The sequence below is a fragment of the Diabrotica virgifera genome, chromosome 3 (genome assembly GCF_917563875.1).
Source record: "Diabrotica virgifera virgifera chromosome 3, PGI_DIABVI_V3a".
NCBI classification, from domain to species: domain Eukaryota; kingdom Metazoa; phylum Arthropoda; class Insecta; order Coleoptera; family Chrysomelidae; genus Diabrotica; species Diabrotica virgifera.
This window is the reverse complement of record NC_065445.1, coordinates 151,301,641-151,326,135: the sequence shown is the minus strand read 5'-3', so window position 1 is coordinate 151,326,135 and position 24,495 is coordinate 151,301,641. Positions and strand designations below refer to the sequence as shown.

Here is a 24,495-nt window from a genome sequence, read left to right as displayed (position 1 = left end):
GTACAAATGTGCACATAAAAAAATTTATAGCCCTTTAAAGTTACAAAATGAAAATCAACTTTTTCCAATATTTCGAAAACTATTAGAGATTTTTTATTGAAAATAGGCATGTAGCATTCTTATGGCAGGAGCATCTTAACAAAAAATTATAATGAAATTTGTGCACCCCATAAAAATTTTATGGGGTTTTGTTCTCTTAAACCCCTCCCAAACTTTTGTGTTCGTTCCAATTAAATTATTATTGTGGTACCAATAATTAGACACAGTATTTTTAAAACTTTTTTGCTTCTTAGTCTTTTTTCGATAAACCAGCTTTTATCGAGATTCGGCTTCTTTTTTATATGTTTACATAAAAATTGTATGGGGGTTTCGTTCCTTTAAACCCCCCAAATGTTTGTGTTCGTTCCAATTAAACTTTTATTGCGGTACCATTAGTTAAGCACAGTGTTTTAAAAACTTTTTTGCCTCTTAGTATATTTTCATATTAGAAAAATGTAAATTATAGGTTTTTCATATTTAGTCCTGTCGCCAGGGGGGGTACAACGGCCTCGTTAATTCAGATGGACTTACTCAAGTTTTTTTTATGTATTTTGACCCGTAGAACACGAATTTTTTGGGTAACAGTTGATCCGGATGTCGATAAGATTGTTATATACCAAGAACTTGAGGAATCAAATAACAGCGATTTTTGGCAAAACAAAACAATATTTTGTATTTTGTGGGCCATTTTAAGTAAAAAATATTTCTACAAGTTTTTTCGTAGGATGCACAGTTTTCGAGATAAACGCGGTTGAACTTTAAAAAAATCGAAAAATTGCAATTTTTGAACCCGAATAACTTTTGATTAAAAAGTTTTAAAAAGTTTTAAAAGTTTAAAGTTTAAAGTTTAAGTCAAATTATATCGGTTTTGATTATTTGCATTGGTAAAAATTTATTTTTTTATTGTTTAACAAAGCTATAAACACGTAGGGTTTCCCGTGCTTTTACATGCGTTTTAACGCATGTAACGTAGAAATAGTCTTGATTGCACTAGTACCTATTCTACCTACTCGTTCGATTTTAAATGAGAAATCATAGAAACATCACTCACGCACTAGTTGTTTGTAGCTTTGTTTAACAATAACACAATAAATTTTTAGCAATGCAAATAATCAAAACCGACATAATTTGACTTGAACTTTCAAAGGCGCTAAGCAGAATTGCTATTTTATTTTTTAATCAAAAGTTATTCGGGTTTAAAAATTGCAGTTTTTCGATTTTTTGAAAGTTCAACCGCGTTTATCTCGAAAACTGTGCATCCTACGAAAAAACTTGTAGAAATATTTTTTGCTTAAAATGACCCAAAAAATACAAAATATTGTTTTGTTTTGCCAAAAATCGCTGTTATTTGATTCCTCAAGTTCTTGGTCTATAACAATCTTATCGACATCCGGATCAACTGTTACCCAAAAAATTCGTGTTCTACGGGTCAAAATACATAAAAAAAACTTGGGTAAGTCCATCTGAATTAACGAGGCCGTTGTACCCCCCCTGGCGACAGGACTAATTATTACCAGGTCTCTATAATCGTACTTAACCATATACAAATACGAGTAGGTAGTGGATTTGACAAATATTCAAAATATCTCGATAAAAACTGGCTTTTCGAGAAAGTACTAAGAAGCAAGAAAGTTTAAGAAACACTGTGTTTAACTAATAATACTTTAACAATAATTTAATACGAACATACACAAAAGTTTAGGGGGGTTTAAGGGAACAAAACCCCCATAAAATTTTTATGGGGTTCACAAATTTCACTATAATTTTTTGTTAAGATGTTCCTGCCATAAGAATGCCACACGTCTATTTTCAATAAAAAATCTCTAATAGTTTCCGAAATATTGAAAAAAATTGATTAAAATTTTGTAACTTCAAAGTGCTATAACTTTTTTTATGTGCACATTTGTACTAAGGTAAGTTAGGTTCAATCAACATATTTTTGACCCCAGAAACTGTGGTATAATTTCTGACCAATTTTTTTGGGACACCCTGTATATTATATCTCCTATCGCTCACTCTAGTAATGAGTGAGCCTGCATAAACGGAACCATAATATACATTATAGTTCCGTGTATGCAGCCTCACTCATTACTATAGTGAGTGATATGAGATATATTATAGTATAGCTCCCCGTGCATTACAAGCTTAACACAAAAACAAAGTAAAACTTTTTTTTTATTTATTATTGAATATTTCCCGACAGGTATGAGATAACAACATGAAATTTGGTATGTGGGGGTTTTTGGGTCGAGAAAACTAAATTCCCTACCAAAAATTATCTATTGGCCAGAGGGCGCCACATACGCCTTTCAGCACTCATTTATTACGTTCAATTATTTTTCTCTCACTCTGTATAATTTTGACATTAAAATTTTTATTCTCCTATTAGTTTTACTTAAAAAATGTATACTTCTTTCATCTCCCTAAATTCAACTGTTTTCGAGATAAACGCATTTTAAATCTGCGATACACCATCATTTTTAGCATAATATCATTGTAATTACACCCGAAAAATAACTTAAAACCATAATAATTGTGCCAGTTCTCAAATTTTTGTCATTGCATCGCAAATTCCATTTGAAGAAATTTGCGATACATTTTTGGATAATTTTATGGTTTTAAGTTATTTTTCGGGTGTGTGTGTGTGTGTGTGTGTGTGTGTGTGTGTGTGTGTGTGTGTGTGTGTGTGTGTGTGTGTGTGTGTGTGTGTGTGTGTGTGTGTGTGTGTGTGTGTGTGTGTGTGTGTGTGTGTGTGTGTGTGTGTGTGTGTGTGTGTGTGTGTGTGTGTGTGTGTGTGTGTGTGTGTGTGTGTGTGTGTGTGTGTGTGTGTGTGTGTGTGTGTGTGTGTGTGTGTGTGTGTGTGTGTGTGTGTGTGTGTGTGTGTGTGTGTGTGTGTGTGTGTGTGTGTGTGTGTGTGTGTGTGTGTGTGTGTGTGTGTGTGTGTGTGTGTGTGTGTGTGTGTGTGTGTGTGTGTGTGTGTGTGTGTGTGTGTGTGTGTGTGTGTGTGTGTGTGTGTGTGTGTGTGTGTGTGTGTGTGTGTGTGTGTGTGTGTGTGTGTGTGTGTGTGTGTGTGTGTGTGTGTGTGTGTGTGTGTGTGTGTGTGTGTGTGTGTGTGTGTGTGTGTGTGTGTGTGTGTGTGTGTGTGTGTGTGTGTGTGTGTGTGTGTGTGTGTGTGTGTGTGTGTGTGTGTGTGTGTGTGTGTGTGTGTGTGTGTGTGTGTGTGTGTGTGTGTGTGTGTGTGTGTGTGTGTGTGTGTGTGTGTGTGTGTGTGTGTGTGTGTGTGTGTGTGTGTGTGTGTGTGTGTGTGTGTGTGTGTGTGTGTGTGTGTGTGTGTGTGTGTGTGTGTGTGTGTGTGTGTGTGTGTGTGTGTGTGTGTGTGTGTGTGTGTGTGTGTGTGTGTGTGTGTGTGTGTGTGTGTGTGTGTGTGTGTGTGTGTGTGTGTGTGTGTGTGTGTGTGTGTGTGTGTGTGTGTGTGTGTGTGTGTGTGTGTGTGTGTGTGTGTGTGTGTGTGTGTGTGTGTGTGTGTGTGTGTGTGTGTGTGTGTGTGTGTGTGTGTGTGTGTGTGTGTGTGTGTGTGTGTGTGTGTGTGTGTGTGTGTGTGTGTGTGTGTGTGTGTGTGTGTGTGTGTGTGTGTGTGTGTGTGTGTGTGTGTGTGTGTGTGTGTGTGTGTGTGTGTGTGTGTGTGTGTGTGTGTGTGTGTGTGTGTGTGTGTGTGTGTGTGTGTGTGTGTGTGTGTGTGTGTGTGTGTGTGTGTGTGTGTGTGTGTGTGTGTGTGTGTGTGTGTGTGTGTGTGTGTGTGTGTGTGTGTGTGTGTGTGTGTGTGTGTGTGTGTGTGTGTGTGTGTGTGTGTGTGTGTGTGTGTGTGTGTGTGTGTGTGTGTGTGTGTGTGTGTGTGTGTGTGTGTGTGTGTGTGTGTGTGTGTGTGTGTGTGTGTGTGTGTGTGTGTGTGTGTGTGTGTGTGTGTGTGTGTGTGTGTGTGTGTGTGTGTGTGTGTGTGTGTGTGTGTGTGTGTGTGTGTGTGTGTGTGTGTGTGTGTGTGTGTGTGTGTGTGTGTGTGTGTGTGTGTGTGTGTGTGTGTGTGTGTGTGTGTGTGTGTGTGTGTGTGTGTGTGTGTGTGTGTGTGTGTGTGTGTGTGTGTGTGTGTGTGTGTGTGTGTGTGTGTGTGTGTGTGTGTGTGTGTGTGTGTGTGTGTGTGTGTGTGTGTGTGTGTGTGTGTGTGTGTGTGTGTGTGTGTGTGTGTGTGTGTGTGTGTGTGTGTGTGTGTGTGTGTGTGTGTGTGTGTGTGTGTGTGTGTGTGTGTGTGTGTGTGTGTGTGTGTGTGTGTGTGTGTGTGTGTGTGTGTGTGTGTGTGTGTGTGTGTGTGTGTGTGTGTGTGTGTGTGTGTGTGTGTGTGTGTGTGTGTGTGTGTGTGTGTGTGTGTGTGTGTGTGTGTGTGTGTGTGTGTGTGTGTGTGTGTGTGTGTGTGTGTGTGTGTGTGTGTGTGTGTGTGTGTGTGTGTGTGTGTGTGTGTGTGTGTGTGTGTGTGTGTGTGTGTGTGTGTGTGTGTGTGTGTGTGTGTTTGTGTGTTTGTGTGTGTGTGTGTGTGTGTGTGTGTGTGTGTGTGTGTGTGTGTGTGTGTGTGTGTGTGTGTGTGTGTGTGTGTGTGTGTGTGTGTGTGTGTGTGTGTGTGTGTGTGTGTGTGTGTGTGTGTGTGTGTGAGTGTGTGTGTGTGTGAAAAAATGGCTTGGATGCGAGTCCGTTAGCCACAGATTTTTATTTTATTTTTACCTCAATTTATTAGTTTTGTTATATTTATACGTATTTCACTTAAATGATTATATTTGTTTCTTTCAAGTAGTTTATGAGTAATTTAAATATTTCCATTTTATGACAACTTAGTAGATATTCTATACTAATTGGAAAATGAACTTGTGTTTGTCGTAAATTGTAATATAATTGATTTATATATCTCTCGTTAATTTTGCATTCCAAGAAAATATGGTTTAAATCTCTAATCGAAACATTATCACAAAAACATACTGATGAATTAATTATTCCTAATTTGTGCAGATGTGCCTCATATTTCCCGTGTCGAGTTTTTAATCTGACGATAGTAGAAATATCTTGCTTTGGCAGGTTAAATTTAAATATGTATTCAGGTGGCGGAGGAAGTTCTTGATGTAAAGAAAAATATAAATTTTTTGACATGCTTGTAATATTTATAACTACAATGATTTATGCTAAAAATGATGGTGTATCGCAGATTTAAAATGTGTTTATCTCGAAAACGGTTGAGTTTAGGGAGATGAAAGAAGTATACCTTTTTTAAGTAAAACTAATAGGAGAATAAAAATTTTAATGTCAAAATTATACAGAGTGAGGAATAAAAAAAAATTGAACGTAATAAATAAGTGCTGAAAGGTGTATGTGGCGCCCTCTGGGCAATACATATTTTTTGGTAGAGAATTTAGTTTTCTCGACCCAAAAAACCCCCATATACCAAATTTTATGTTGTTATCTCATACCTGTCAGGAAATATTCAATAATAAATCAAAAAAGTTTAACTTTGACACCCTGTATCACGGTTATTATAAACTTTGTACTAAGGTAAGTTAGCTTAAATCGGCTTATTATAACCTCAGGAACCTGAGGTTAAGCTATGGCCCATTCTTTACCAAACACCCTGTATATTTAGAAAAAAAGAATTTTTGAATTAAATAATTGACGCAAAAAGAAGAATGTGAATGTATGTAATTTATTTAAGGCAAAATACATTGTACGGCTGTCAGTAAATAGAAAAAAATATTTATTTCACAAATAAACATTTCTTTTCGCTTAAATTAAATCACAAACAGCCTCATCCCACATACCTCTTGGCAGTTTAAACATTTAATGTAAGCGAAAAGCAATGTTTATTTCCCAAATAAACATTTTTTTCTATTTTCTGACGGCGATAGAATGTATTTTGAGTTAAATAAATTGCATACATTCTTCTTTTTTGTCAATTAATTTAATTCAAAAATTATTATTTTGGCCACCCTGTATAAATAATGATATTCATGTTTATATTACTGTATAGAGAATTAAACACCCTTTCAAATGAGGTGCCACACGACCCCTATTCCCATTTAAAAAAATCATCGATTACGTCACCACGCTCAGATGGATGACGTCACTAGTATGAAATATATGGCAAAAAATTAGGCGCGTTCCAAGTGACATGAAAACCGTCCTTCGTACTGCCCTCGTCATGCGCATTATAAAAAATGCGTTCCAAGCGAACATGAACGATGATTGGTATCGTACACCGTGTTGTTCCAAGCGATCCATGTACCGCTTCGAAATCGGTAACTGAACGGCCCTTTTGATACATGCCTTCAAGCAGAAACTATTTGTACTGACTTGCGCAGTTAGGATTGTTTTCATTTTTACTGGTCACTGCTATGAGATCAGCTGATGATTCAATAATAGAATAATCCACAATTTACGCTATTAGTACCTGTGAATCTTGATTTCCGTTTAAATAATTATTAATTCTTTTTTTTTTTTCAAATTAATCTTATAAAAATGGATAATTTATTATTTTCTTTTTTCATAGAAGACAACGATTTAATGTCAGATATCGATTCTGGGGAAGGTTTTGAAGCTGAAGTGATGTTTAATGAACATGTTAAGTCCACTTTACATCAACAATAAATTGAACAAGAAATTGACAAAGTTATTTAAGGTCAAATTTGGCTTATACAAAACACAATTCTACATCCAATTTTGCCGTGAATAAAAAGAAAATTTACAAAATAAAACATATCCAATTGTTCTATTTCATCAAATTATTTCACTTTCTTTTACAAACCATACATTTTGTACTCGTCAAATTTGGTATTGAATAACTTTGTCAATTTCTTATTCAATTTATTGTTGATGTAAAGTGGACATTAGAAATATTAATTTCTAACCATCTAGCAAACTACTATTATAGTGGTACAGTGGTACTCGCACTGAAAATGGCTCAGGCGCAACTCGAACTTGAAATGGTACACGAATTCGTTCCAAGAGGGTTATGTACCGGTAATCGGATCGAGATCGAAAGAAAACCGTTCAAGGGCGATTCTGCGCATTAAAACAGTCCAATCGATTTCGTGGCGGTTCAAGGGATCGTACAAATGTGGGGAGAGATTAAATGTCCAGCAAACGACGGCAATGTTGCCAGATTCCTTTTAGCGGGAATTTTAAAATTTTATACCAGTTTGGTTTTAAATTTGACAGTTCTGTTTTCTCAAGTCAAAAATCTTAACCTTACTTTTACAAGTGATTAGGATTATTATTATTTTATTTACATGTAAATTGAAACAATAAATATTGTGCTGTGTCATAATTTCAAACTCATTATGTTGCAGTCTTTTCCAGTTGATAAAATTGCAATTCAAAAACTTTGAGGTAGGTACATGTAACTTCCACATTATTATTTATTTTTTAAGTATTAAGGTTGATGTTGATATCAAAAATTTAGATTTCAAAGATAGTTTTATGTAGGTAGATACTAATAGAGTAATACTAGATAATAGATTAGATACAAAGTAAGCTGTAAGTATTTTTTTTTTTTTTTTGGAAAATGGCTTTGGCAGAGCCAATTAGCCAGACTTGTTTCTGATTGATTGCAAGCTGTAAGTAGTATAACTGCCAATGTAATCACCTGTTATGTTGTTTTTTTTTTAGATTTGTACTGTATGGATGGCACAGGAAGAGAACAAGAACATGAAACATCTTATTATGAATGTATATGTATGTGATCCTCAAAAAATGATTTTACAAAACAAGATAGAGAAAGAGCTTTAAAATCCCAAGGATCCTGCAAAATGTTTATTTGGTGTACTAGTCGAATAATAGTATCTAAAAATATTGAAACTATTTACGGGCATGAGGATGATATAGAGCACTTACATAAATACCAAAATCAGATAAATATCTCTTCAAAGTTTATTTTGAGACTTTCTTCAAAAATGTAAGTAAAATATTTGCATATCGACGGCGGAAAGGTAGGACTTCGTAACTGAAAAAATTTTATAACATAAGTTACTTCAGTTTTCGCTTTAGAATAAGTGTATCGGTAGCTATTAAACAGCGATTACAGCTGGGAAAGTTTCCGGAAGGCTTCCAAAAGGCTTTCCCAGCTCTAAAAGCTGTTTAATAGGTGCTGATACACTTATTCTAAAGTGAAAACCGAAGTAACTCATTTTATACAAATTTTTCAGTTATGAGGTCCTGCCTTTCCGCCGTCGATATACACAATATAATTTAAAACAAGAATGTTACCACTAAACCACTTTTTAAATATTACTCATGAATATTTACTACAGTTTACAATTTCAAACTAGTGTGTTTGATTCTCCTATACCTATATTTTACTTTTTTAGTAAACTTCAGACTGTTCAGGATAGCATAATAGCATAGGAGGCGAATTAAAAAGAATTAATTTACTTACAAGAAAAGATATCACAAACATTAAACTTTCTTATGGCATTGATTTGAAAGATGGGTATATGTACAATGATGATGCAACCAGTGTTTATTTTTGGGTTGAATGCTTACAGACTCATGTCCAATATTATTTTACAAACAACAGGGCATACTAATGGATATTCATTCTGAATTTAACATTTATGATTTTTGTCTTATTTTCCTTAATACTGTGCCAAAAGGAAATGTTAATTAAGTTTGGTAAATCCTTTATCACAATCGATGGAACTCATGGGCTCAATTCCTATGACTTTGAACTTATGACAGTATTAGTAAAAGATGAATTTGGGAATGGATTTTGTACTGCTTTCTTATTTTCAAATAGAAAAGATACCTACTTTAATTTACCAATTTTTTTAAATAAATGTCTGTGTTGGTATTATATGTATAGTCAAATGTTTTCATATCAGGCATAAGCGACACCTTTTACAATGCCTCGTCAAATGTAATGGGTATTGCTCCTAATAGACTGTTAAGTGCCTAGCACATAGATAGGTCATGGTAAGTAAATCTTAATAAAATATCTGATTCTGAAAAAAATCCTATTATGTATACAAGATGTATTAATGATGGTTTAGAAAGTATTAATAGCTTTTTGGGTAGACTTCTAAGTGATGCAGATACATACAATTTTAGTAAGTATTTCCAGTAGAACTACTGCAATAACATCCAACAATGGGCCTATTGTTATAGGAAGGGGTTGTGGAATTAATACCAATATGACCATTCAAAATTTTCATAAAATTTTGGATAAAAGGGTATCCATTAGTTGTTATCAGTTAATTTTAAAACTTGGCACTCATGGAGAGCTATACCATAATATATAATAGGTATATCTGATAATATTAAATCTCATATTGTTCACTACAGTAGTAATGAGTGAGCCTGCATACACAGAACCATAATAATATATTATAGTTCGTGTATGCAGGCTCACTCATTACAATAGTGAGCAATATGAGATATAACATATTATAGTATAAGTCTCTGTGCATGACCAGATTAACATGTTTGGTGCCCATCTCGAACAAGCTCCACTTGGCTGGTACCACATACTTAAATCATTTATTTATACATACAGTACTACTCACATAACTTATGTGTTATCAGTACCTTCCGTAAAACCTTCGTGATGCTACCCATACGTCATGGCCACTGAATGTGTTAAAGCTTGTTAATGTAGGAGAGTTATACTAAAATATATATCTTATATTATATTGCCTTAAATAGAAAAAATATCTTATTTAAATTGTATCAATTAAGTTTTGATTTAATGAAATAAACCTTTTAATTAAAAAAGTGTTGTTTACTTGTGTACACCCAGCAATATCCTGATCATAGATAAATAATATAGTATTACCGGATCCTGATATGCAGACGCCAGTAGGGCTTTTCATCGATTGTCATTTGTTTCGAGCTTCTGTCATGAGTCACATAATATTAATGTATCTACGTCATACGTCTTTGGTTTGTATCATTGGTATATACCAATAACGTACGACGTAGATATATTAATATTATGTGACACATGACAGAAGCTCGAAACAAATGACTGTGAATGAAATGCCCTATTGAATAGGGCTTTTCATCGATTGTCATTTGTTTCGAGCTTCGGTCAAGTGTCACATAATATTAATATATCTACGTCATACGTCTTTGGTTTGTATCATTGGCAATATCAATAACATATGACATAGTATATTAATATTAGACAACACATGACAGAAGCTCGAAACAAATGACTGAGTGAAAAGCCCTATATCATGTAAATACAAGTCATAAAGATGTCTTTCTACAGTTAAAATTGCACAGCCTAAAGACATCATTTATGTAACTTCTTAAGCCGTCACAAAATGACTGCAATAAGAAAATAGAATTTATTAAGCCCTCGCTAAGAATGTTTTTTTCAATTTTTTTTATTTTGCGGCTTTAGTGCTTAGCTATTTAGCCAGATACATGATGAGAATTAATACTATTATAATACATATTAAAACTAATTCAAATTACTAGTAATTTTATTAATATTCTGAATAATTATGTAACCACTTAATACTAAAATAAAAAAGTGTCCATCTATACTATCCCAACACATTTTCACCTTTGAAATCGTAAATTTCCATTCCCATTAAAAAATAATTTGTACTGTATAAGTATATTTCTTTTGAGCTTCATTTTTTTTTCAAAATACTGCAACAGGTGTTTTAAATTATGACACAGTACAATACTTGTTTCAATATTTACATGTAAATAAAATAATCCTAATTACTTGTAAAAGTAAGGTTATAAATTTAAGAATACAGAACCAGAGACAGAACTCACTTTTAAAACCAAAGTGGCATTAGACTAATTTTAAAATTCCCGCTAAAAGGAAAAAGGTAAATCTGGCAACAGTGCCGTCGTTTGCTGGACATTTAATCTCTCCCACAAATGTGTCGTCTTGGAACGAACCCATTGTAATTTGAAAATAAAAATCGACCTATTTCGGGATTTTTCTCTAAAATTGTCCATTTTAGAGAAAATGAATTTATTCGATAATTTAGATCCTCTCTGTATGTGTACTTATACCACCTCTATTTTTTATGTAATTAATTATCGAGTTAGAAAAAATACATTTGATTCACTTTTAGGAAGAAGATATTAAAAAAGGCAAGTGTTAGGATGTAGTAATTCAATGGATTATTCAATAAATATGGACATTATAGACAAAATATTGAATAATTTTTAGAATGTGTAATGACATGTTTTTAAATCTGCCGCGTTTAGGATTCCGATCCTGATTAAAAATTTGGCAACATCGCGGAATGGGTTGTAACATCTATCCCTACCTCTATGTTAATATATACCTCTATGGTTATAGGGCTTTTCATCGATTGTCATTTGTTTCGAGCTTCTGTCATGTGTCACATAATATTAATATATCTACGTCGTACGTCTTTGGTTTGTATCATTGGATATATCAATAACGTATGACGTAGATATATTAATATTTAGTGACACATGACAGAAGCTCGAAACAAATGACTGTGAATGAAAAGCCCTATTGGTGGGTTATGAGATGATCGAATTTCGTAAAAATAATTATACCATCCTTTTGTTCACGGTTTGTACAGCAATGATCACTAGGTTTCAGATTTTGATCACCTGTAGTTTATTTTTTATTGAGGGTTGAAAATTCAAGGACGAAAAAAAAGATGTTGGCACCTCATTGATCGAAATCTTTAAAATAAATGACTGTTTTCGACAGGAAATAAAGCGCTGACCAATGATCACCTATATTGAACATTGTTCAGGCTTTTTTTTGCACTGAAAATAATTATTAAAGTTGCAATAACCTTAGCACGCACGCGCAGTCCATTAAAAATTTTATATCTAACAAGAGCCCTTAGCGCGGTAAAATTTTTAAACCTACTGTGAAATCAGTGCCTTCCCGAGTTTTGTTAAATTCTATGTTACGGCTAGTATTTCTGAAATATATTTATACCATCTGAAAGTTAACAAAGTGCTCACGAAAAGACACACATTTCCAGGGTTTAGTCATTAGCAGATAATTTTGTATTAATTATTTGAAAAATTTTCAAGGACAGTCACTCTTCGATCTCATCAAAATTCTTGCAAGCTTTTTACTCTTCGAACGAACCTTTTTCTTACAGTGTTGCGCGATTTTGAATAAGTAATAAATTATAAGTTCTGACCTAGAAAACTCAGAATTGGTTTTTACATTATAATCACACGAAGCGGTTATAGTTAAACTTTCTTGCTATCTAGAGAATGTAAAGATTATTCTTGATAATAAGAATTGTAATATATTTCTTTGTTGTGGATATTAGGACTAATATAATCCAAGGAGACTACGTCAGATCACACTATTGGCAACTGAGCATCTTAAAACATATGTCTTATTATATGCATTGTTGTCAGGTCTAAAAGTTACTTTTTCTCTTAGAGTTTTTTATACCTACCTAATAATATTATTATAATTATTATATTATATTATATTATATTATATTATATTATATTATATTATATTATATTATATTATATTATATTATATTATATTATATTATATTATATTATATTATATTATATTATATTATATTATATTATATTATATTATATTATATTATATTATATTATATTATATTATATTATAATAATTATACTATCATTTTTTAAAAAGGAATTTCTTTTTTTAAGCAATGATACTATTATATAAAACTGGTGATTTTTTCCTTCGCCATGCGACGGGGGATACAATCAATTGCCCTGTACAGTCGCTGCACTCAATTTTTTTCTGGCATCCTCTAATTTTATTTGACAACCAACGTTTTCTAACTCGTACTTTTTTTTATTTTATAACTATGAGAAAGACTGGATTGATTTGGCTAATTTTGATTTTGAAATATTTTTAAAAGTCGTGTTCTCACCATAGATATAATAACACAATAGATTAGGCCAGGTCCGAAAAATAGCGTAACGCGGAGCAGTTCGGGTCGGTGGTCTATTTATCTCTCTTTACCGGCGCTTAGCTTTCTCTCTCTAGCATATGATAGCTGCCGCCTCTGTGTCACTGTCGTTCCATTAAACCCACCTCTTGGTAGATACGCTCACACTCGCACGACAGACAAAGATAGCTAGACCACTGTACTTAACCCGCGAGTAGTCGCGCCGTTAGATAGAATCTCACATTATATCCTTTTTCGCGATAACTTGATGAAAAATTTTTCAATTTTGAAAAAATTTCGTAAGTGAAATAAGCCCTATAGGGCTTTTCATTCACAGTCATTTGTTTCGAGCTTCTGTCATGTGTCACATAATATTAATATATCTACGTCATACGTTATTGGTATTGCTACAAAGGCTATTGGTATTAGGGAGTTTTTGTGCACACAAATACGTAAACGTAACGCATCCTTTTGACATATACGCTTGCGCATTAATGGTTGAACTCCCGTATCGCGATACGTATTACCTAAGGTTACGGGCTGGTACGTTAGGTTCATACGCATCCCTATCGAGCCGAAAGTCACCGAATGCACACGAGGATCTTGCCCGATTACCTACCAAATGAACATTTCATCAGCGTACTACCCGTTTATAAACATTTTAATGTTATATTGGTTATTGGTTTAGTCTATTTGAGTAAAATTATTCTGTGTTTGTAATTGGAAATTGGAACTTCATAATAGATTTAAAATTTTATTGTTTTTAAGTTGTCTATTAATAAAGCAAAACAAACAAATCTTGTATTAATTTAAGAAATACAGTGATCACCACAATTAATAACTAGATAAACAAATGACCTAGTTTCAGTAAAATTTTCAAATAAATATTACCACACTATTTACATTATACCTACTGGAATTCTGATGTAGGTATACAATAATTTACAACTAAAAAGTAGGTATAAACAAAAATAAAAAAATTTTAACCTAAGGAAAAATAATATTTTATATTTAAATAGAAGCAATTAAAACCATACAATTTCATCATTCAATTATCTTTTTTTACATTTGTATATTAATTGTATATTGTGTGAACATTGTTTTATTTTTTTAAATGTCAACGGAATTTAAAAATGACTTTACGATTGGCTTTACTTTACGTTAAAGCAGTTACAAAAACTACCTATTTTAACATTCATCCTCTAGGACACGTTAGTTGCTTTACGTATACGGAGATGCGTACGTTACGTAGCAACAAAAACTCCCTAGTATGTAATGTAAATTTAAGTATAGGTTCCTATTGATAATTTTACATCTTTACTAGTGTCATCTCTTTTTATTTCACAACGTGTTATCTTTTCTCTCTTTTACGTTATTTGGCCCGTTATTAGCGCGCTCATCACTGAATATTTTATAAATTCTTGGCTTGTGGCAGGTGTCGTCCATTGACGACTCTCTGGAATTGACCTAGCAGCTTGGTCTTCTGCTTCTGGCCAAAGTCTTTTTAGGCGTCTGTCAATCACTGGAGGGTTTTGAATTTTAAACTTTATCGCAGAGTAAATGTTGAAAAACACTTGTTATTATACCTAATAAATAAACAATATTTTAAACTTATTTTTATTTATAAACATATTTTCCGTATATTAATTTTCGATATTGTCAAAAATAGAGATATTCTTGAACAAGGAGCTCATTATTTAGACACTTTCTATACAACTAATAACGCATTTAATATCTGATGGGATTCAATGTATAGAGTAGGTATAGAGATCTTCTTATTCCTTACGTGCGGTTTCATAATCAGTTAAAGTGGACTTTAAATTTTAAGTTGGTAACCTTATCATATGGGGCTTTTCATTCACAGTCATTTGTTTCGAGCTTCTGTCTTATGTTGTATAATCTGTGTATATTAATATTGTACGCAGATTATACAACACCTGACAGAAGCTCGAAACAAACGCCAATCGATGAAAAGCCCTATGGGTAAATGTCAATTTTAAAGTGCACATCAATTAAAGTTCACTTTAACGTTGACATTTACCCATATGAATTATTGCATTGATAAAGGTAATATGATTAGTCTCCCGTTTTATACCGTTCACGTGGCTTTGGGAGTATAGCAGAGTATAGCAGAGTAGTCTGCTGTATCTAGGGCCTACGGTATACAAGGAAGGTAACACCTTCAACCACCTTCAACAGCGTGCCACGCTTCAACCGCCTATTATTACCCCTGGTTTTACCCAAGGTACTCATTTTATTCAGGCTGAGTCGATCTGGGGCCTATCAAAATTTTAAAAATGTCTAGTTGTTCTTGCTCGCGGTAGGATTTAAACTCCGGACCACCGGCACGCGAGCCGGTGGTCCGCTTAGCTACGCCGGCCCCGGCGTAGCCTTAGCCATTTATTTATTAGCCTTATTTAGCCTTAGCCTTTATTTATAGTATCATGGCCTTAGCTATTGATAAAGGTACCAACTTAAAATTTAAAGTCCACTTTATCTGATTATGAAACCGAGCGTTAAGTCGTGTTCTCACTATTAAATAATTTGATTAAACAGTTTGAGCAAACTCCGGAAGTACGTCAAAGTGGCGTCACAATTGCAGTTTGTTGAAATTTTAAAATCTGTGTTCTCACTATCAGACTAGTTTGATCAAAAATTAAAATTTTTCATTATTATCCTTATTATCCACAATGATTATCCATTTTCATTATTATCCACTCAGAATGTGACGTCACTAACTTTCAGTTTGCTCAAACCAGTTTGATCAAATGGACCGTGATAGTCGTGACGTCAAATCAATGTTGGCTACTCTGAAAAGTTTCCAAACAAAGCAAAAATTCACACGTGGTGTTTGTTTTGGTTTTTATAATTGGAATATGTTGCTTATTATAAGATGTTTAATTTTTACAAAATGGTAATGTGTTGGGTACCTACCCGTGATTGTAATCAATGCTCATAGTATATTTCCCACCATATTTCCATATAGGACTGGTTAAGAACCTGAAGAGCAGTAAGTACTATGTAGTGTGTAAATCCTTGATTTTGTGTAAGGACATTTATAAAATTAAAAGCAATATGATTGATATGACTAACACGGATTGTGTCTTTAGAAAAAATGTGCAGATTATTGTTAAAATAAAATAAAATTAAAATGGATTACACAAATCACGTGTATAAACAATTCACAGACGTCAAACCTTTGCTTTGTTTGGAAACTTTTTGGACCTTTTGACGTCACACTATCACGGTTCATTAGGTTTGTTCGTAAAACGATCAGCAACCGTTGCCAACCGTCAGACGCAAGCGCGTTCGTAGTCTACGAACTCAAACTGTTAACTGCGCAGCGCTAACTGTTAACTGCGCATGCGTCTGATGGTTGGCAACGGTTGCTGATCGATTGGATCGTACTACGAACAAACCTATTATTTGATAGTGAGAACCAGAGATATGTCAACAATAGATCTGGCTAGGGATATGCTACTCAATGCATCGGCCTCCTATACTGTGGCATTGGGGGGTAACCAAAGATATTATACACATAGATTTGGCCAACTCCGAAAAATAGCGTAACGCGGAGCAGTTCGGGTCGGTGGTCTATCTATCTCTATCTACTGGCGCTTAGCTTTCTCTCTCTAGCATATGATGGCTGCCGCCTCTGTGTAACTGTCGTTCCATTACTCCCACCTCTTGGTAGATACGATCACACTCGCACGACAGACAAAGATATCGAGACCACCGTACTTGATATTGACGTTACACCCCGATGCATAATTTAGCATATCCCTAGCCAGATCTATTCTTGACATATCTCTGGGTGTAACGCCAATAGGGCTTTTCATTCACAGTCATTTGTTTCGAGCTTCTGTCATGTGTCACATAATATTAATATATCTACGACATACGTTATTGGTATATACAATAATACAAACCAAAGACGTATGACGCAGATATATTAATATTATGTGACACATGACAGAAGCTCGAAACAAATGACAATCGATGAAAAGCCCTATATTAACCCGGGAGTAGTCGCGCTCACTTCTGTAACGTGAATAGTCCAGAATATAAAATAAACCAGGAAGGAGTACAATGCGAAATGACTCCGAGCCAGGAAGGAGGTTGCAAATGGCGATCAGCTGTCAGATTTGCTTTCTATCTCCAGTGACGTACCTTTGAGAGTGGGAAGAAAATAAATTCTTAACGATTTTATTACATCTTTGATGTTAAAGAAACAGCTATAGATCAAGAGAAAATACGTATTAATACGAGTATAATATTTTGTTGAAAAGTCAGTTAAATAACATTTTATTATACTAATAACTTCAGTTAATTGATTGCATATACAGGAACTTTACCAGATGGTATGCCTATGCACACAGCTGATCCAATACACAAACACCTTCTACCGCGTTGACAGAAACTTATGAGTCATCCACAGACGTTCAAGATGGCCAGTTCCGCTAGAAATTTAATGTGTTGTTGATATATGACAGACTCCTTCCTGTTCTTTTATATTCTAAGGAATAGTCGCGTGTTAGATTCTATCTCAAAATTGGAATTTAATTACGGATTTACAACAAATTTTTATTTTATAGTATTTTTATTTACTTGTTATGTTAGAAATATTATTTCTAACAATGATTAAAGCTAATTGGCTGTCCCCATAGATAAATTCCACAAAAAGAACAAGAAGAAGAAGAAGCAGAAAAAATAAATACATAAAGAAAATTTAAAAAAATCCTACGTATTACTACACCTTTCCTCGAGGCACTTACGAAATTTTTTCAAAATTTCAAAATTTTTCATCAAGTTATCTCGAAAAAGGATAAAATGTGAGATTCTATCTAACGGCGTGACTACTCGCGGGTTAAGTACAGTGGTCTAGCTATCTTTGTCTGTCGTGCGAGTGTGAGCGTATCTACCAAGAGGTGGGAGTAATGGAACGACAGTGACACACAAGGTTAATAGGGCTTTTCATCGATTGTCATTTGTTTCGAGCTTCTGTCAAATGTCGTATAATCCGTGTATAATATTAATATACACGGATTATACAAAATGTGACAGAGGCTCGAAACAAATGACTGTGAATGAAAAGCCCTATAGATTATTGCATACTATCTATGAACCTTGAGTGACACAGAGGCGGCAGCCATCATATGATAGAGAGAGAAAGGTAAGCGCCGGTAAAGAGAGATAGATAGACCACCGACCCGAACTGCTCCGCGTTACGCTATTTTTCGGACCTGGCCTAATCTATTGTGTTATTATACCTATGGTGAGAACACGACTTCTAAAAATATTTCAAAATCAAAATTAGCGAAATCAATCCAGTCTTTCTTATAGTTATAAAATAAAAAAAGTACGAGTCAGAAAACGTTGGAGGTTGTCAAATAAAATTAGAGGATGCCAGAAAAAATTGAGTACAGCGACTGTACAGGGCAATTGATTGTATCCCCCGTCGCATGGCGAAGGAAAAAATCACCAGTTTTATATAATATTATCATTACTTAAAAAAAGAAATTCCTTTTTAAAAAATGATACTATAATTATTATAATATAATATAATTATATAATATAATATAATATAATATAATATAATATAGTATAATATAATATAATATAATATAATATAATATAATATAATATTTATTCAGTATTTCTAGTCTTTTCAGCGTTTTAAATAACTCAAATTTCGTCGATGTTTATATAGGCAACCCAATTTACACGCCGCTAACGCCTCGGGTCAAGATTTAGACAGAATAATTTTACTCGCTCGGATCGAAGAGTGACTGTCCTTGAAAATTTTTCAAATAAAGAACAGAGCTCCTGTTGATATAAAATTTTTAATGGACTGCGCGTGCGTGCTAAGGTTATTGCAATTTTAATAATTATTTTCAGTGCAAAAAAAGCCTGAACAATGTTCAATATAGGTGATCATTGGTCAGCGCTTTATTTCCTATCGAATACAGTCATTTGTTTTAAAGATTTCGATCAATGAGGTGCCAACATCTTTTTTTTCGTCCTTGAGTTTTCAACCCTTAATAAAAAATAAACTACAGGTGATCAAAATCTGAAACCTAGTGATCATTGCTGTACAAACCGTAAACAAAAGGATGGTATAATTATTTTTACGAAATTCGATCAATGAGGTGCTAACATCTCATAACCTTATTGGCGGCTGTACTAGCAGACGTATTACTGGTTGCAGCATTGTTTTTTGTTAATTCGATTTAATGGTGCTGTGTTGCTATCTTCTCCAGTGTGACGTGGTTGAAGCACAGGTTGAAGGTTACTTTTTACTGTTGAAGTTGATGGTGTTGGGAGAGAGAGATGGGAGATTGAGATTCCATTTTTTGCTTCTTCAGAGACTTTTAATTTATCTTCTTGCATCTTTATTAATACTTTTTGTATATTTACTGTATATTCTAGATCTTCTAATAGCTTTTTAGTTAAACTATATTCCCGTTGTTGACATTCTATCTCTTTTTTAAGTAAATTCACTTCACTAATATCCAATGTTTTTAAGGTTATAGTACAGTCAATGCATTCGTCACAAACCCATAAAATATTAGGATTTTCGTTAATAATTTTACTCCAGGCATCTTTAACTGACACGCACATTAAGTGATACTTTAACCCGCATTTGTCGCACTTTATTGCTTTTGAATTCACAATAAAATTATCAGAGCACTTTAAACATGTACTCACACTTTCCGCCATCTTGGTAACTAGTAAGTTACAAGTAATTATATTCTTAAACAAAAAATGTAATTGTCTGTCACAAATTTTGGGGCAAACGAACAGAAAACTTAATTCTTTTAGGCTATCGGCGAGGAGGTGTTATCAAAAAAAATTTGAAACAGTTTTTCTCGGTTATTTTTGAATCGATCTAGCTGAAAATAGGCCATTTCAAGACTTTGACGTTTATGACACTAATTGAAAGCTGGAAGGCAAACATTGAAATTATTTATATTTGTACCGCATTGAGTTTCTTAAGTTTTTTACGTTTAATAGTTTTTTTATAAAATAGTTATTGTTGTTATAAAATAGTGGTTTATATAATTGTTTTTATATAATAGTTTAATCGTTGTATAATAGTTTTTTATAGTTGTATTTTCCGAACATTTTGCTGTTGACTTCTGTAGCTTCTAGCTGTAGAAGTACTTTAACGACTGTATTTAGTTGTAAGCAGTGAATAAATAAACATAAGTAAATATTTTCAAAAGCTTTTGGTATATAGATCCATTTTCCCTCAAGGGGTATGAGTTAACCTACAGTAGAAAAAGTTTTTCAAGGGTGACAACATGGACAAATATAGTTACTTACATGGACATAGTTTTTTTTGTATTTGGAGCTTAGTAAGTTTTTACACAGGTCAACAAATAAAGGCATTCAAGAGTTTAAATTCTTACAAATATTTTGAGGTAGGATTTGTATATAATTGTGGAGCTATAAAAATAAATAATTTCATCATAGTGGTTCACCCCAGATATCTTAAAAAATTGACCTTTTAAAGAATTTGTACAGTCGGAAAAATGAAAGAATACCCATGAACGGTCACGTCAAACAGGTACAATCACATATTTTGTATTTGCTGTTCTTTTTCTATAAATAACAAACGATAGAGATAGATTAATTATGTTAATAATATGTGATCGTTCATGGGTACTCTTTCATTTCTCCGACTGTACCTGCAGTGAAAAAATTTCAAGAGAAGAAACTGAGAATCTGCCGGAAGAGGTGAAATGTTTTTTGATTTTAGACAACGCTCCTGCTCATCCCTCTGAAAATATTCTATGATCAAAACATGGCAACTTTAAATGTATGTTTTTGCCAAAAAATACATCGCTTATTCAACCCATGGATCAGGAAATAATTTTAGCAACAAAATGAATATATCGCAGAAAGTTTTTAGATGAAGTAATTGTATGATGAAGATAACACAGAAGATACAAGAGGGCAGCATACTTTGCAAAACTTAACTGTTACAATTTGAAATCAACAATTTGTTAAGTTTGCTACAGCATGGAAAGGCAGTTATTAAGGGGTTACATAGGTCTTGCGAGTAAAAAAAGTGACTTTTTAAAAAAATTATATCTTGGAAACTAAAAATTATTTTTATTTATAATTGGAACATGTAAAAGTATAGTACACTCAAAAAAATTTCAGCCAAATATATTCATTTTTGTAGAGTTGACTGCAATTTTTCGACAACAGCCCTTTTTTGCGGTGAGCAGCATAACAAGTCCAGTTTCATTTGAAATTTCTTGTAGTTTATACCTCTGGTTAGTGAATGAACAAAGATTTTTTTATTAGATGAGGTCATTTTTGTTTTATCAAAAAAAACTACTTTAAAAATGAGAACAATTGGGGTCAAAAATGTGTTTAAACTTTGTAAAATCTTCAAATTTCATTTTTTTTAATTCCTTCGTTCATTTACTAGCCAGAGGTATAAACTACAAGAAACTTTTTGATTTCATATGAGACTGGACTTAGTTATGCTGCCCACCGCAAAAAAACTTAAGCTCTACAAAAATGAATATTTTTGGCTGAAACTTTTTTTGAGACTACCTTAAGTACTATACTTTTACATGTTCCAATTATAAATAAAAATAAATTTTAGTTTTCGAGATATAATTTTTTTAAAAAGTCACTTTTTTTACCCATAAGACCTATGTAACCCCTTAAAAAAATGTTTGATGGCCAAGATGCATACATATATTTAGAAGGAAAGTTCCTAATTTCTGTAGTATAATACATAATACCGAAGAGGAAGTAGCTCTAAGCGCCGGACTCCACTTGCGATTTGTAGTCGTGAAGATTGAACACATTCTTTCAAATAGAAGTCAATCCATGATTATTTAGTTACAAATGGATTGACTTGTATTTGAAACAATGTGTTCAATCTTCCTGATTACAAATCGCAAGTGGAGTGCGGTGCTAATAACACCAAAATATTCCATATATGTCCATAGAAGGTACACAGACATTGAAAAATTCCTGGAATATCCCCGAAAACACGTTCCCTGAACATGCCAGGAAAATCCTGTGTCAGCATTTTAAACATTACCTGAATGTCTTATTGGAACATTCCATGAATGTCCACGAATGTTCTTTGGACATTCAAAATATATTTTGTAGACATTCCCTGGATATACCAGAAATACAGTGATGAGCGCTCTAATAACCTGCAAAATAGCACAAAAGATGGAAAACGTATTAAGTAGTGAGATAAAAAGAAATGAAACTAGTCGAGCTGGGAAATTTAGCGATATTAACTTATACATTTAGATTGTATTGATTGTGTACCACCTTCAGACGTATCAGACGAGTTTGGAAACTACCACTGTCACAGTGACAGTTTTAGTTGACATACTCCTCTGATATGTGTAAAGGTGGGAAACAATCAATATAAAATAAAATTTAAAGGTTAATTTCGCTAAATTTCCCAGCTCGACTAGTTTCATTTCTTTTTATCTCACAACTAAATATGTTGCCCATCTTTTGTGCTGTTTTGCCGGTTATTAGGGCACTCATCACTGTACATCCTTGCTGATGTGACAATACCTCCTATCTGTTTTTTCATGAGTTTTGTAGGAGAGATGGAAAAACATGTTTTAAGGTCACCTCCTGTGTTCATATGTAAGTTTTGACTTGTTTTGTAGTTCATAGATAGTTTCATTTACTACAAAACAAGTCAAAAAATATATGAAAACAGGAGGTGACCCTAAGACAAGTTTTTAGTCTCTCTTACGAAACTCATGAAAAAACAGATAGGATGTATTATTACATCACTGACGATATGTGGCCATACCAATTAATACATCCTTGATAAATATAAACATTTTTATTGAACAAAATCTTTTCATACATTTTTTTAATGCAATTTACTGATATTCCTAAATATTTCAAAAAAATGTGTCACATTTGCTTTGTAAACCTTTCTTTTGCCTTTCGTAGCCACATATTCCGTTTCCTTCCTGGGTTTTTGTAGACCACTTCTCTCAGCTGATTCTAAAAAAAATAAAATAAATGGTAATTTTTCTATCCTTTACAATTAACAATCAGAAGAAATATTTACAGGTAATAATATGCATAAATAATAATATTTTGTATTTTGACAATGACGTCTGATTTGGAAGTCGAAAGATTAATAAAATTATTTTTTAAGTTAAATTGTGGCTTATTTCCCAATTAGAATAGTTAATTAAAAAATGCCTCAAATAACTAGCTTCAGAACAATAAATAATTCGTTTCATACCAACATTCGTCCAAAGTCAATTATACCTGTAGTATTTCCATGAAAAGATTCTTTAAGTGAATTTTGCATAGTTTTCTTTAAAATATCTCTATCAGGCCAGAACACAAATTTTTTTAACCTAAGACACATTATATACAAAGTATTTTTGAAATAAGTTGATACCAGGTAGGGTGAAATACTAAACCTATATCCCAAATCTTTATAATCTAAGTTTAAGCTTAGTTTAGCTAAAGTAAGCAATACTTGATCACTTGGTGACAAAACAGTATTTTGATGGTATTTGATAAATGGTGTAATATACTTTAAAGCTATTTTAAAAACATTGTAATTTGCTAAACCAGTATAATTTTTAGTTTTGGCATCATCATTTTCTATACTTTCACAAGATAAAGCTAATTTCTTAAGCTGATATTTAAAATCCTGTGTTAATGTTAATGACATAAAATGTATTTGTTAATTTTTCCATTGTAATATATGTTTGACTATTTGGCAAAATCTTGTCTTCTACTAAACTAGCTTTTATACCAAATAACTGCTATCTACCACTAACTATCCACTGTTTCTAAATCTACTAAAGTAACAGTAATGTATCATTAATGAAAAATGTGTAAAATCATAGACCTACCTAGTATTTGTAGAATATAAGACAGTCCAGTGTCTTATAAATCATTTCAAGAGGAATAAAAAAGCAATTTTTTCTTGTAGGTACCCTTTTCTTTTAATTCTCCTTTGGTACCTTAATTCCCATTTTAGATTTTGGGGAACTCATTTCATTGTGTTTATATACCCCATATTTATTGAAGGAACCCAATCTGGATTGTTATTATCAGTTAAGTCGGCTGGTTTTCCTACAAGATTAGACTGTTAACATCTTCAAAAATGGTTAATGTTCAAATGTTGTAACTTACCAGATATAAGATGATTACAGGGGAATTTCCATTTTGCTAGTAAAATCTTAATATTTTATTGCATTTTACCATTGTTGTTGTCTCTCAGATGATAACTATAACTTATTTAGTTAAATTGGTTCAGTTTTGTGCTTAGAATGTAGCACTGATGGTAAGTGGTAAAAGCTAACTTTATCACGATTACTTTGCATTTCACACTTCAAAACACAACACCAATGAGGCATATTATCTTTCTAAATTAATACTTCCAGAGAAAATGTTAAATTAATCTTTGTACAACAACTAAAATGATCTAAAACAGTGTTGCCAGGTCAAATTTATAAAAGTTACTAGATTTCACTGAAAAAAA

The 24,495-nt window shown here is 33.1% G+C and overlaps 2 long non-coding RNA genes across 2 annotated transcripts; one reads left to right on the top strand and one right to left on the bottom strand.

Annotated features, from left to right (window-relative positions):
- The first annotated feature begins 7,196 nt into the window (after positions 1–7,196).
- On the top strand, positions 7,197–9,828 carry LOC126882115 (uncharacterized). The gene is made up of 4 exons (XR_007697148.1): positions 7,197–7,455; positions 7,735–8,020; positions 8,433–9,394; positions 9,467–9,828. It is a non-coding gene; the product is annotated as an uncharacterized LOC126882115 (long non-coding RNA).
- A 12,981-nt stretch (positions 9,829–22,809) lies between these two features.
- LOC126882114 (uncharacterized) lies at positions 22,810–24,441 on the bottom strand. The gene is made up of 2 exons (XR_007697147.1): positions 23,864–24,441; positions 22,810–22,991 (listed from the first exon to the last, which is right to left on the bottom strand). It is a non-coding gene; the product is annotated as an uncharacterized LOC126882114 (long non-coding RNA).
- Positions 24,442–24,495: the final 54 nt, after the last annotated feature.